The 13,592-nt window shown below is 39.7% G+C and overlaps 1 long non-coding RNA gene across 1 annotated transcript in view; it reads left to right on the top strand.

Annotated features, from left to right (window-relative positions):
• The window catches only part of LOC106939847 (uncharacterized), a 48,676-nt gene extending 35,364 nt beyond the window's left edge, over positions 1-13,312 (top strand). Inside the window, exon 2 of the long non-coding RNA XR_001422929.1 lies at positions 11,758-13,312. This is a non-coding gene — a long non-coding RNA (uncharacterized LOC106939847). The remainder of the gene's footprint in view (positions 1-11,757) is intronic.
• The last annotated feature ends 280 nt before the right edge of the window (positions 13,313-13,592 follow it).

Genomic DNA, 13,592 nt, shown 5'->3' with positions numbered 1-13,592 from the left:
CAGCACCCGGGCGGAGGGGGGGGGGAAAAAAAAAAAAAAAAAAAAAAAAAAAAGAAGACATGTGGGGCAGTCATAGGCGCGTTCCCGCGGTCTCGCAATGGATGCATTTATAAACACGTAAAAGTGAACGCTTTCACGTCATTAAATTCACAGTTTCTGGTAGCTACGGACAAGGTCGTGGTTTGTCACATTTAATACAAAATGGGTCAGGAAGTATGGGGAAAATTGTTTAACTCAAGAAAATCGAGGACCAGCCAACGCTGTGTATGATTTGGGGGTTCGCTTGTAACCTAAGTGGTGTTGGGAGGCCAAAACACGCTTAGTGCACCAACAACGGGGGATCAGGAGTGGACATTAAAATCTGTGTGTGAATCCTAAAAAATATTTGAAACACAATACATCATGACAAAGTTTAAAAAAAAAACCACTGCCGGGAATCAGAATTTGTGATCTTATTTGGACTATTAATGAAAATGAACTAAGATGGCAGCCATTTTTATTAAATAATGCCGACAACAATACAGATAAAAAATTTAAAAAAAGAAAACACAACGGATTATTTCTTTCCACTTAAAACTATTTTAGCGCGGCTTGAACTGCCCCTAATTAAGGGAGGGAAAATAAAAAATAAAAAAAAAAATTCAGGGCACAAAATACATGTATTTTGTGGTGGATTAACATTTAATTATACCTTGCATGAGAGCTCTACCATAATAACTTTCTCTCTTCCATCTCACTCTATCACTTAATAGCTCCATTGGGCTGCCACAAAAGCAGCAATGCTTTCAACTGCTGAGTGCTTTTGTGGTCCTTTTTACCATAGCTTTGTACGTTTGCGGGCTCCAATTAAATACGACCCATGACACTGAAATAATTTTGAAAGAATGCCCAAACTCGGCTGAGCTGCGTCCCGTTTCTCCCGGGGTTTTAGTGCTGTCATTTCTCTGTTAGGAGTCAAAGAGAATAATTATCTTTCTCTTTTCACACTGTCGGCCTAAACACCATTCATCAGATCTACAGGGCTGCATCCCTACCTCTGCAGAACTCGTGTCAAACCTCCACCGCCTGTCTCAGTGTGAGGCGGCGATCATTAAAGCCACTAGATTTAATTTAGGGGGGGGGGGAAGAAAAAAATGCTGGAGGTCTAAAATATGCAGCTCGGCGAGCTATCCATAAACCCGAAAGATTCGGAGGCAACAATATGTATTAATAATATATTGCAAAAAAAATATTAAAAAAAATGTCTGCCTTCAAAGATGAGGCAAGTGATTCCTGGAAGCAATAGTGAGAGGGCGCTGCTGGCAGCACAAACATCCAGGAGGTCATCTCACCAAAAGCTGGAGTCAGCCTGGGGGACGGCGCCCTGCGTTCACAGCTAAACTTACAGCGCTGAGAGTATTCAGACTCGAAGTACTTTTGAATATTGTGAAATCAGCCGGTTGTGCATGTCTTCTATCTGTTGGAAGGAGGATAATGTGCATGAGTGCAACTAAAGGAGAGAAAGAGCGCAGGCCTGTCATCCCTTTTGTGCTTCTTGAAACGCACAACAGGACTGGGACCGTAGCAGGCCCTATTAGAGGCCACGTATTATTTCATCTACAGTCTTAGGATTTGCCGTTCGGGGGCAAAAAAAGGAAGAAGGGATCCAGGATTTGCACTTTTCCCAGCTCTGTGTGTTTGCAAAAGGATCCTCATGAGCCCTCCTCCTCGAAGCCTTTCAGTGAAATGTGTTAACCAGTCTGTTTCTTTCTTTCTATTTCTATAAATCAGACCAAAGCAAAGTCCCGCTCAGGGGTTTCTCTACCTGTCTATCTAAAGGAAGCGTATTTCTAGGAAAATTCTCTCGAAACTGAAATTAGACCTGCAGGAGTAAAGTTTGCAAACAGGTAGTGTGTATGCACACAATCTTTTTTTTGTTGTTGTTGTTTTTTTTTTTTTTTTTTCTGAATTTACCTTGTTCTCCCAGCCCAGCAACAGTATATAATTTTAAACATTTTTTTTTCTACCTCATCTACACAATCTGTGTGATGGAAATTACAATGGTGGCGGAAATCAATTAAAATGTTTTAATCACGTTAATTGCAGAGTTTGTATAGAGTTAATCATGTTTTAATCAAAAACCGAGTATCAACAAACAAAGCATCTTTTCAATTCAAAAACCCTTTTTGCCGCAGAGTTATTGAATAAGTAGATATATGAACTCAACAACAAACATTTGTTTTTAATCTGCTGTTTAGGTTACTGAACCATCAAACTGGTGGAAAGTCCTATTATACCCATTCAACTTTCAGGTGCTTCTGATCAGTCGTGGAGTTTCATAAAAAAAACTAAATGCTTTTATAGAAATGTGGTCTGTGAAAGCATTACAATTGGGGACGTCTGTAATTGCTGCAACACGTTTTGAATTTAGACGACATGGTCCTAAATTACAAACAAGGTAATTTTATGTTTGAAAATTAAAACTCTTATAGTCCTAGACCAGTTCCCAACCTCATCCCTGCTGAGGGAGAAAAAGCACACACACAAATGTATATATATATATTTTTTTTCCATATATTAAAAGCTGCATCAAGCTTTTATAACAAGAAATGGTCACATATTATCCTTCCCTCGTATAGTGGCAACCCCCTTTTGGATAAGAAGGCAGCAGTGGCAATGTGCTGTAAACTGTGTGTTGTAAATACCAATGTTGGCCACTGGAGACTGTGAGGTGGGAGGAACGTGTTATTCAAACACATCTGTCATTCTGTCTCGGTAACCTTAAACAGAATGTGTCAAAATATCACAATGAATACACAAAATCTGCTCAGTTCTTCCTTTTGTGTTCAGCATGTTTTGCAACAATGCATAAAAATGCATGAAAAGACATTTTCCTATGTGCCTTTGATGGGCCAGCAAGTGGTGGTGTTGACATTTTAAAGGGAGATCCTGAGCACGGCGACAACGTATAAGCTAAATACACTCCCAGAACAACTGTAACTTGTTTCTTCTTTAACAAAGTTTAGGATTTCCTCTGCATCGTTAACTTCAGCTTACATTCTAATTTTATTTCACACGGAGATGTGGTGGAAAGCAATTAAAAACCACATGAAATGCTCAATTCCAAGCAAATGTGCAAATCATCGGTTTCTGTCAACGTTTTAAATGATCAATAGATATCCAACATATGAGAAACATTTTTTTATATATATATATATATATATATATATTTATATATATATATATATATATATAATCCCCACTTTCAATAAAAAATACCTTAAAAATACTTCTTCGTGCCAATTTTTATTTTTTTCCCGTGGATAAGAGTTGTAAGGAGAGCATAAAATCACAGTTGAGCAAAATGTGTGTGCTAGCTTCGATAAGGCCTTAGCAGGATGTGTTGGTTCAATATCTTACCGAGTACCCCAAGTGCTTTTGAGCTTTAGGTCAACAAGCTCAAAAGCTAAACTTTCTTCTAAGTTTTCTGCTATATAGTAGCTTCACACCATCACATTACTATCAGCAGGATTTACTTGTCAGCATATTGTTCCTTTGTCTTTAATCCTGCTAGTTTTACAGCAAATATAACAAGATGCAAACTTTCCTCATTTTTCACCAACTGTATATTTTTTTTTACAAATATATAAATTCAGGTTATCTTTGTTTGATGGTCTGAAACATTGAGAATAAAGCAAAATGAAGAGAAATGCGTTAATAAACCAGGGCTTGATGGATTACAACTTCAAGCTCCTAGTGTTTTTAAAGGTGATCAAAGTTACAAATATGTTCAGATCTGTATTCATAGTTTTATCAGGAAACTATAACCGCAGGACAAAAATGCAACACTATAAAACAAACTAAAAAATAAAAAAATGAAAAGAACAAACTGAGTAGTAATAAAGTTTGGCCAGATTTAAAGCAGAGTAAGGTTATAAAATATTATCCCAAGCTTAAATATCTCACAGAGCATTATTCATGATCTAAAAATGGAAAGAGAGCGGCGCAGCTGTGCAAACCAAGGCTTAAGACGTGCATATGTGATGGATCGACACACTGCAGAAAATATAATCAAACTGAAGTTCCACATTGACAATTTTCAGACGTTTTCCAGTTGAAAAACAATGTCTCCTTTCTCTTCCACTTCACAATTATGCACTTTTGTTGATCTATCGATCACAGTTCTTGCAAAAATACTGAAAATAATGGTTTTGAAGTGACAGGATTGTGAAAAAGTTCAGGATACTGGAACATTTTACCCAGATTTATCATTAAAACCTCATGTGAACTCGAAGTGAAACGTGTCACAGTTGCAAACAGACGTGCCTGTGTCGGGTGTGTGACTGTCGATCACAACAGATGCCTTTTCACTTTTGTCCCAACCAAATGTCACATTTGGCTCAGAGTTCAGCACACACCTGCCTGTGTTTTTCTCCCTGCATTCTTATCTTTCGATGACGAGAGGAGAGCCGGCGATTGCAAGTCTTTTGTATTCCCCAAGACGAAGCTCTTCAGCAGACCCCCTCAATCAGGACGTGGAGGACACCCTCCGTCCTCCCCCCCGCCAGTTGGTGAGGGCCACTGCAGCTGTCCTTGTGGCTGCATGGGAGCAGCCCCCTCGTCTCCTAACTCCCCCTTTATCGACAATCTCTGTGGAGTAAAAACAGCTTGACAGGAAGATTAAGCAGGAGTAGGGGGGGCATGACAAACGAGGGAGGGGTTGGGTTACAGTAGTAAGGGATGGCGAGGAGGAGATGGAAGAGCTCTGCTCCTTTTCTCCTCTAATGCTGGAACAGTCTCTGGAGCTGCCCCCCAGCAACAGAGGGAGAAAAGCATGATGAATAATTAACTTTGAGAAATGTCACAAATGGCAAAGAGGAGTGTAATATTTCCTCTGTTGGGTTTAGAGATCTGTTTTTCCTTTTTTTCCCTCTCATTCTTTCTCTTCATGCCCTGGAGTTTTGTCGAGGCTGTGAGCTCAGACCTCGGAACCGTCCAGTAAAAGCATCCGATACGTCACCCCCCACTCACACACTTTTTAAATAAAAGCAAATAAAACATTAATATTTGGACCTTTTAGCACTAAAGCATAGGCATCCCACGAAGATGTGTTTTTTTTTTTTTCCTTTCTTTTTCTTTATGAAGTCATTGATGTCAGTCTCATTAGCTGGAAAACTGCATTTAAAGTGCAGGAATCCCTGTTGGTAATGGTTTAATCAATGTCAGGAAGGCTTGCACTGTGTTTCCCTTCTCCGTCTCGAAGCAAGCGTGCCCCCTCGGAACGAATAAAAGATCAAAATAACAAATTACTCTCTTCAAGTTCTAAACAGGCCAAGTTTGTCCTCTTTCCTCTCAACCTCAGAGCTGCGAAAATGAGTTATGGATTGCTGTGACCTAGTTTAAGGAGCTAATTGCGTATATATATCATTTGTTTTGCAATTTTTATTTTTTATTTTTTCTAAATCTATATCCGAAGAGACCAATATCTCGGCTCCCGTGTGTAACGGTGCTCCGGTTTTGGTGTCGGTCTGCTTTTCACACGCAGCAGAGAGGACGCACTGCGTCCTCTGTCCATCCGATATTCATAATAATGATTATGATGAGGATAATTGTAGGATTTCAGATGAAGTGCTATTTTTAACAGCAGTGAAGACACAGTAGCCTTTAGCTACTCGCTGTTGCAAGTACAAATGAAATTATAAAAATGAGATCCTTCAAAGTGCTAAGAAAAGGCATTCGCCTCCTGAAAGATCTCCTCTGTTTCCATTGAGTGTTCCTGTTCATCAGATCGATCTTATTAAAGATAAATTTAGTAAAGTTGCAAGAAAAAGAAAAAAAAAAAAAGCTTTTAAATCATAATATCCGCAGTAAGGGCCATTATTCCCAAATGGAGAAAATGTGGAAGAGAGGTGAACCTTCATAGGAGTGGCCTCTAAAATTACATCAACAGTGCATCAGTGACTCATCTCTGAACAACATCTAAAGTGATACAGGCCTTACTTCACCATGTGAAACTTCTGGGGGGATGTTTACCTGTGACAAAAAAGAAACTGAGGTTTTCTAAGATCCACATTTGCCAAACAAAAAACCCAAACATTTTGATGATCCCCGTTGCTTTTGGACAAACAATTCTGTGGGCTAACGAGGCAAAAACTGAGCTTTTTTTTTTTTTAATGCCGTTCTTCTATTTACATCTGTCGTGACCAACCGGATCCAGGAACATATTAGCAGCCAGACATGGTGGTGGCAGTGTGATGATGTGGGCTGCATTGTTTCTTTAGGACCTGAAATCACAAATTGTGCAGAAAACCTTCAAGTTTTCATGCATGGTTCAGAAACGCTCGGACATCGCAGCTGGACGATTATCCAAGGCTCACCTCTCATTGGCTTGAAATGGGTGCAGACTTGAACCTTCCCTCCGTTTAATCCTGAAAACTGGATTAAAAATATTCTGCAAAGAGGAGTGAGCAGACATTCTGCCATAGGAAGATGGCCACCATCACCACCAAGGTGGCGAAACCAGTTAGGAATCTATTTTTGCGCATTGGGCCAGGTTTGTTTGGATGACTTTTTCTCTTAATAACATTTAAATTTCTTTGAGAATTGTATTTTGTATTCACTGATCTTTTCTTTGTCGGTTAGATCTGAAAAACGTAAGGCTGATGAAACTCATAAAGAACTACGAAGGAAGGTAGCTATAAGAAGGAATACAACAACATTTTTGCTCATCACGTTGCAACCAGGTTAATGAGATTCCTTATCTGTAAATGCATTGATTCTTTAAAACGACTGCTGGTTGTGTTGTTTGTCTTCCTTTCAGACGACGTTAATTACGCCTGCATTGTCTGTTGGCAAGAGGCAGACATTCATCTTTACAACACAAAGGTCGGGACCTTAATGATGTACATAGTCGGACCCATTATGCTGCCAAGCACTCAGAAAAGCTGAAAAATGTAGACGGTGCTTGATTACTGTTTCAGTACACATCAAGGCAACAATGAATAATGTGAATAAGTACTACAGTACGCATCCACACATTAGCAACTTCACAGTTTTCCGGAAATGATGGTGGTCAACGTTTCTTCTGACTTCCTGAAGGCTTTTTGTTTTTGTTTTTTGTTTAGGTAATGACTTTTTTTTTCTGTACAGACAGAGCTACCATGCAAAGTCTAAAATAACAGAGGTTCTTTATTACCACTTTAATACCATCCAGGTCAAGTGATTAACAAAGGAGTTTATTTTTTCAAAGACTCTTGTTCAAACTTCTGTCTTATCATAGTTTAAAAGCAGTGACGTATTTGTTGTTTGCTAGTGAACATGAATACTTAAACACCAAATTAACTCGTCATATTCCGTTTTAATGGTGTTCATTTTATGCATTGGTTTGATCTTTAATAAAACAAAGTAACAAAAGGAGCAAACTAAACAGATTTTTTTAAAAATATACACATTTTGAGAAATGTAACAATTCTGATTTTGCAAATTCATTTTGACTTTTTTTTTGTCAAAATGGTCAAGATCGTATAGGTGTTCATTTGTGACCTCAGATGTGTCGAAGATCACAGCCTTAGTGACCATTGAAATACTGAGTTAAACTGATTAAATAAGCCTGAATTAAAGTCCAAAAAATGTAAGAATGGCTCAATAGATTTGCAAAGTCGTGCCAAAGTAATCAAAGTATTGTCCCTGCTTAATTTCTTTATTAAATATGCCATCAAATTTAGTTTTCTAAAAGATGTTTTATATCTCATGGGATGTTTTGATTTTAGTATTTGAAACAACACATTGTTTCCAGTGTTTAACTTTTGACTGGGTCAGTTTGGATCTTTGTCAATTTATACTCACATTTTACTACTGACAGATGCTTTTTTATATATATTATCCCAACCAAAGTCCATACACAAGCTTTTATATTTGCATGTACAAAAGATTATTATGTACATTTTCACTTGGTAGTTCAGCACTTTGATGAATTATAAAGATTAAAAAAAAACATAAAAAACTGAAATTGCCTGCACAATTTTGTTTCTGTTTATTGTACAGTGGCTGTCATCCCAAATGTGATATGATTCATAGAACTGCACAATAGCTGAAAATCTTTTATTATTATTATTATTATTATTATTATTATTATCATCATCATTAAGTCCTTTATTTTATTTCCTCCAAGTATAAATAAGAATCATTAAAGTAAAAAGAAACATTTTAAACAGTTTTTCCCTCCTTCGGGAAGACGACGACCAATTATTTACCTCTTTGGTTTGTTTATTTTCAAACTGCAGGAATCATTGCTATGTATAATTTAAATTAGAGTCAAGTTTCTGGAAATTAATTATAGCTGTCAGATTTTTGTTTACCATTAATAATGCACTGTAGGCTGCGAACAATAAATCAACATAAACAACATGAAACTTGTCAGGAAAAATATATATATATAAGTGAAACATGACTACTCAGCTAAAAAAAAAAAGTATATTAATTTTACTGAGCTTTTAGTTAATGTTAAATCAGTGCAGAAAGAGAGCAACAGGGCGTCCCCTATGGAGCAATCAGCATGTTAATACTGCAGCAAAACACCTTAAAATCCTCCCTTGCATTGGAGCTCATTTCGGATACGCTAACAATAGCATTTAATTAGCGCACACTTACACCTGAGCATTAAGACTTTAAGCAGCAAAGTCTCTGTTGTTATTTCTCTCGTCTTCCTTTTTAATTATTCTGAATTGGCGTCTCGCTGCGATTCTCTGGGGCTTTAATTAGGAACTGAATTAAAGTTGTGTAAATACAGTTGGAACGCTGGAGAGTCTTTAAATAGAGCCGTGTTGCATCTGCAATTTCAGCTTCCCTTTTTTTCTGGAAGAGAAAACATTCAGAGTCTTTTGAAGTTTGTCAAATCGCTGCGGGCTTTTTCTCCCCGAGGTGATCCCGCAGATTGATACCGTTATTTTTCTCTCCAACGTCGTCTGCGACACAAAAAGCTATTTCTGTAAATGAGACTTTTATTTTTTTTTTGTTTTGTTTTGTTTTGTTTCTCTAAAGCTGTGTGAAAATGTGTAAAAAAAATTTGTTTGCACCCCTGCGTCTCTGCTTTCTCGCGCGTCGATATACTTTTACAAATAAAGGAACTCGGAAGCGTCACGCATAAACTCACCTGCCCGTGGATGTGTTTAACGCCTGATCCTCCTACTCCGATTGTCTGATTTGCTTTGAAAACCAAGAGCATGAGATTCGCCTCCCATTGGGCTGGATAAAATCCAAACTAAGTGCCTCGGCCCAGACTGCAGGCTTCTGCCTCGGAATAATAATGGGCTCTTTCAGATGTGTTTGTCATCAAATTAGCCCTCCACTTCAGACAAGGTGCTCTCAGAGAGCAGTTCTCGACAGTGATGGAATTCAAATTAGGCCGAGTCCGTTTGAGCGTTTTAAGCTTGAAACAAAAAAAAAAAAAGAGAGTGAGAGAGAGAATGAGTTTAATTTGCAGAGGTGATGTACGCAGTAGGAGGTAAAAAAAAAAAAAAAAATCACAGCGTTCGGGTTCATTGCAGCACTTTCCGTCCCGCGTTCCAGCTGCTCTTACAGCGATCTATGTCTAAAGTTGAAGCTTTCCAAGATTACGTGTGTGCTGTCAAGTAATTTTCTCCTGATCAAACGCTTATATTGAGCATTTCAAAAGTACAGTACAGCCAGACTCTTTAGCACATCCTGGAAACCTGATTCATTGTTAGTCTTCCTGCTTTGAATTTTTGTCTTCGAGACACCCAGGAGTTCTTCCTGCCTCTCTCTGCTTGACATGCTCTTCCTCTTTGATACCTTTGATCAACCCAGGAGGGGAAAAGTTGCCTTGAGAAGCACCATCACTCCAGCACAGCAGGGGGACACCTTGAGCAGGAGGGAGCGCAGAAGAAGGGATGGAATTTCCTGTTTTCTTCCCCTCTGGCACAGTCTGTCTCGCAAGCACACGCTCTCTAAAAGGTTCAGCAATAATTGAAAGAGTAATTCTGGACTCAAAATAATTCACATGAAAGTGATGGGTGTAAACAACTATTTTACCCTGGGTAAAATATCGGTGTACAGGTGCTGCGAAAAGATGTTTGGCCTTTGCAACGTTCGACTCTGGTACCAGTAAATGTTTCTAAACATCTTGATCCCAAAGATTTTTGAAAAAGATAAAAACTTCTCAGGGCTGATGAGGCAAAAGTGAAGTCTTGTGTTTTGTTACACTTGGTTTAAAGTTAACACAGCATTTCAATATCAGATCATCATGCTGAAAGCAAAACACAGTGGTGATAGAGTGATGGTCTGGGGTCAAAATGTTGTTTCAAGAACTGAGAGATTTCCAGTTTTTTATATAAATTACTAGAAAACACTGAATGTCTGGCAATCAGTTTCTATGATCTTATCCTCGAGAGCTCTCGGGTTATGAACAAGGACAATAATCTGAAGCATGTTAGCAAGTTCACCTCTGAAAGCAAAAAAAGAAGAAAAATGATACTATGATGATTTTGGTATTGCCAAGTCAAAGTCTGGACTTCAGTTCATCCTAAAATAGCCTTAAAAGTGACTGAAGTCAAATAATCCTGCAAAGTTTTGACAAATAGCACAAGCCTTTGATTGCCTTTTTTTCTGTTAAATGAATATATTATTTAAGTATCGCATTATGGATTGACTGAGCTTGCTTTTGAAGAGATGGCAGCACTATTGCCTTGTTGCAAGTAGATTGTGAGTTTGAGTCCTGGCCTCCTTGCTGAATGGACTTCACATATTCTCTCTCTCTGTGTGTGTCGGGTCTCTCTGGGTACTCCAGCTTCCTCCCACAGTCCACAAACTTGATCGTTAGGTCAATTTGTTTCCCTAAATTGCCCTTTGGTGTGCGTGCACCGTTTTCTCCCATGACAACCGTGCACAGGAGCACTTTGTGTTGCCTTGTGCTATATAAATAAAATTACCTTTACCTATGTGTCTGTGTGACCTCCCTCTCACCCAGTGACCGCTGGAGATAGCCACCAGCTTCCCTTCTGACCTGCGCAGACAAGTGGATGAATGGATGAATATTTTAGTGAGAATAATTCTACTTTCACATTGGGAGCGTCGCTGCTGAAGATACATGGCCACTAGTAAAATACTGAAGTCAGGAAGATCGATCATCTTGCTGCATTGTGTTGGATCGCAAAGTTGCACGAACGTGAACACACCGGCTATTCTTAAACAGATAGAATATTTATTTTAACTCTGTGAGGTGAGATCAGTGCTTATGTTGGGGAAAAAAAATAAAAGGTATACAGAAATTCGCAACTGAGTATAATGGGGGGCTTTTTTTATTATTATTTGTACATACTAAAACAAAATGGGTTAAAATTGCAATTGAAATGGTTGAACCTTGAAGACATTTGTATAAACTACAGATTCCTCTGACAGAACATGTACTGAAGGAGTTAAACTTTAAACTCAGAGCCCATGCATCCCACTAAATGATGGATTTTGCTTAAAAAAAAAAAAAAGTCTCCAGCTTCACTCCAAGTGAGTGCATCACTTTTAAAAGAACTCCCTAATCTCATTTCCGAAAGAAACCCAACACATGCAGAGGAAGGCTCTAAATGGGCAAAAAAAATATATATATATCTTATTTCCAGAAAATGTATGGCGGTGAGACGGGGGGACTGAAATAGCTTCAGATTGTCTGTTGAGCACAAGCAGGATACTTTGTAATGGATTGTTTTTGTCTGGGTGTCGCTCCTTTTTTTTATTTATTTATTTCTTTTTTTCTTTTCTCCCCTGCAGGGCTGAAGCAGATCCATGCCCTGTCCATCCAGGGGAACTATGAGCTGCGCATCGACTTGGAGGACTTTGAAAATAGCACAGCGTACGCCCATTACGGCACCTTCGGTGTGGGTCTCTTCTCTGTGGACCCTGATGATGATGGATACCCTTTGACGGTTGGAGACTATTCTGGCAACGCAGGTATGCGTCTTACGTAGGCTCTCGTTTTCTTGCGAGTTGTGCCGTGCTTTTGCTATGACAAGACTCTTCAGACTGAAATGTAGCTACTGCTAAAAACGGAAGCAGGGGACACCTACAACCGGCTCCTCCTCCATTCTCCCTTCAACTGTGATAGCAGTGCAGTATTTTTACAGCGCAGGAGGCGTGTCCACTGCTTAAGGAGTGCAGTTTGTTCCACACACACACACACGCACACAGAGAGGGAGGGAGAGGTACAGAAAGTGGTGTTGTCTCTGCTCCCTAACCATCAGATCCAAGCCAGCTACCTGTCACCTTGATTAAATTACTGGCAATTAATTGCACAGCTTGACCTGCAGCGTAAACAAAAACCTGCCACTGAAATGAAGAAGCAATTTAAGGGTCCTGTGGGGAGCACCGCTTCGAGAACACCGAGAGAACGGGGACAAATATGAGAGACGCAGAAGGGAGGAGTCGGGTTGGAAGGAAAAGCCAGAGGAAGCAGGTGTACCGAGAGATGAGCTGGGCTAAATAAAAACCCGGATAGTTCTGTCGACAGTGCCTTGCAAGACTGTTAATGGAACACGTTTTATTGGGATTTTATCTAATGGATAGCTGTGAAGTGGAAGAAAACGATGCCTTGTTTTTTTGTTTTTTTTTAATTCTTTCCAAATAAAACTCTGAAAAGTTTGACCAGCATTTTTGTTCCATCCAACTTCATGCTGAACTTAGCATAACATTCATAAACTTTACTGATTACCTGTATGATTCATCCAATATCTCGGATTTGATTCAAATATATATATACCTCTCTGTCTGAGATCATCAAATCAAAACATTTCAGTGGTCTTCCAAACTCGCGACCGTGGATTGCGATGCCCAATCCTTCCTGCAGAGTTCAGACGTTCAAATAGCAACTAGAGACATTCTCACAAATAAGACTTTTCGCTAAACCTGAGCTGTTACGACATAAACTTTTGCTTGCTTGCTTCAGTATTCGCAAAAAGTCCTGTGTGATTGCAGTCCATCTATGCGATTTCAAGCTCCCCAGACACCATGTTGGCTTCCCTCCAGGTTTTGCTGCTATTCTTATTAGCACCATTTGCTGCTGCTGTCCTTCTCTCCGATCAGCCGACAGGTGCTCATTTGCACCGTGAGCAGCTGGATCGTAATGGGCATCAGAGGAGGCTGCCGGCCCCCTCAAACCACCAAGGTGACACCCGGTGCCTTGTAAATGAGCCTTTAAGTGCCACTGTTGTTTTTTTCCTCCTCCCTACGCCCTCTGGACATCAACCTGTTGTTGACACCACTGGGGGCCTTCCCATCTCCCCTTTGCTCCGTTCACTAAATATTTTCCTGCTAACGGCAAATTGGATGGGAAGACGCGAATACGAGGCGTGCCGTGAGGTTATTTTTCCGTCTGAGAGGGTTACCATAGTAATGCCAAATGGGGAGTGTGAGCGGGGCAGAGCAAGAGAGAGGGTGGAGGAGCTTCACAGCCCCAATCCGAGCAATTAAGTGCCGTTTGATGCCCTCTCTGGCTGCTGTTAGTGATCACCCGATGGCTGGTAAGCAGCCTTTCCTTCGGCTCACAGCTCTGTCCTTCTTTTCACTCTCTGGCCCCCGATGTGAAGTCAGCTTTGGAAATAAAGGGGAGA

This window comes from Poecilia latipinna, unplaced genomic scaffold (genome assembly GCF_001443285.1).
Source record: "Poecilia latipinna isolate Pla-1442-1.1 unplaced genomic scaffold, P_latipinna-1.0 Scaffold2999, whole genome shotgun sequence".
In the NCBI taxonomy this organism is placed as follows: Eukaryota; Metazoa; Chordata; class Actinopteri; order Cyprinodontiformes; family Poeciliidae; genus Poecilia; species Poecilia latipinna.
Note: the sequence above shows the minus strand (reverse complement) of the source record. Positions and strands in the feature narration are given on the sequence as shown.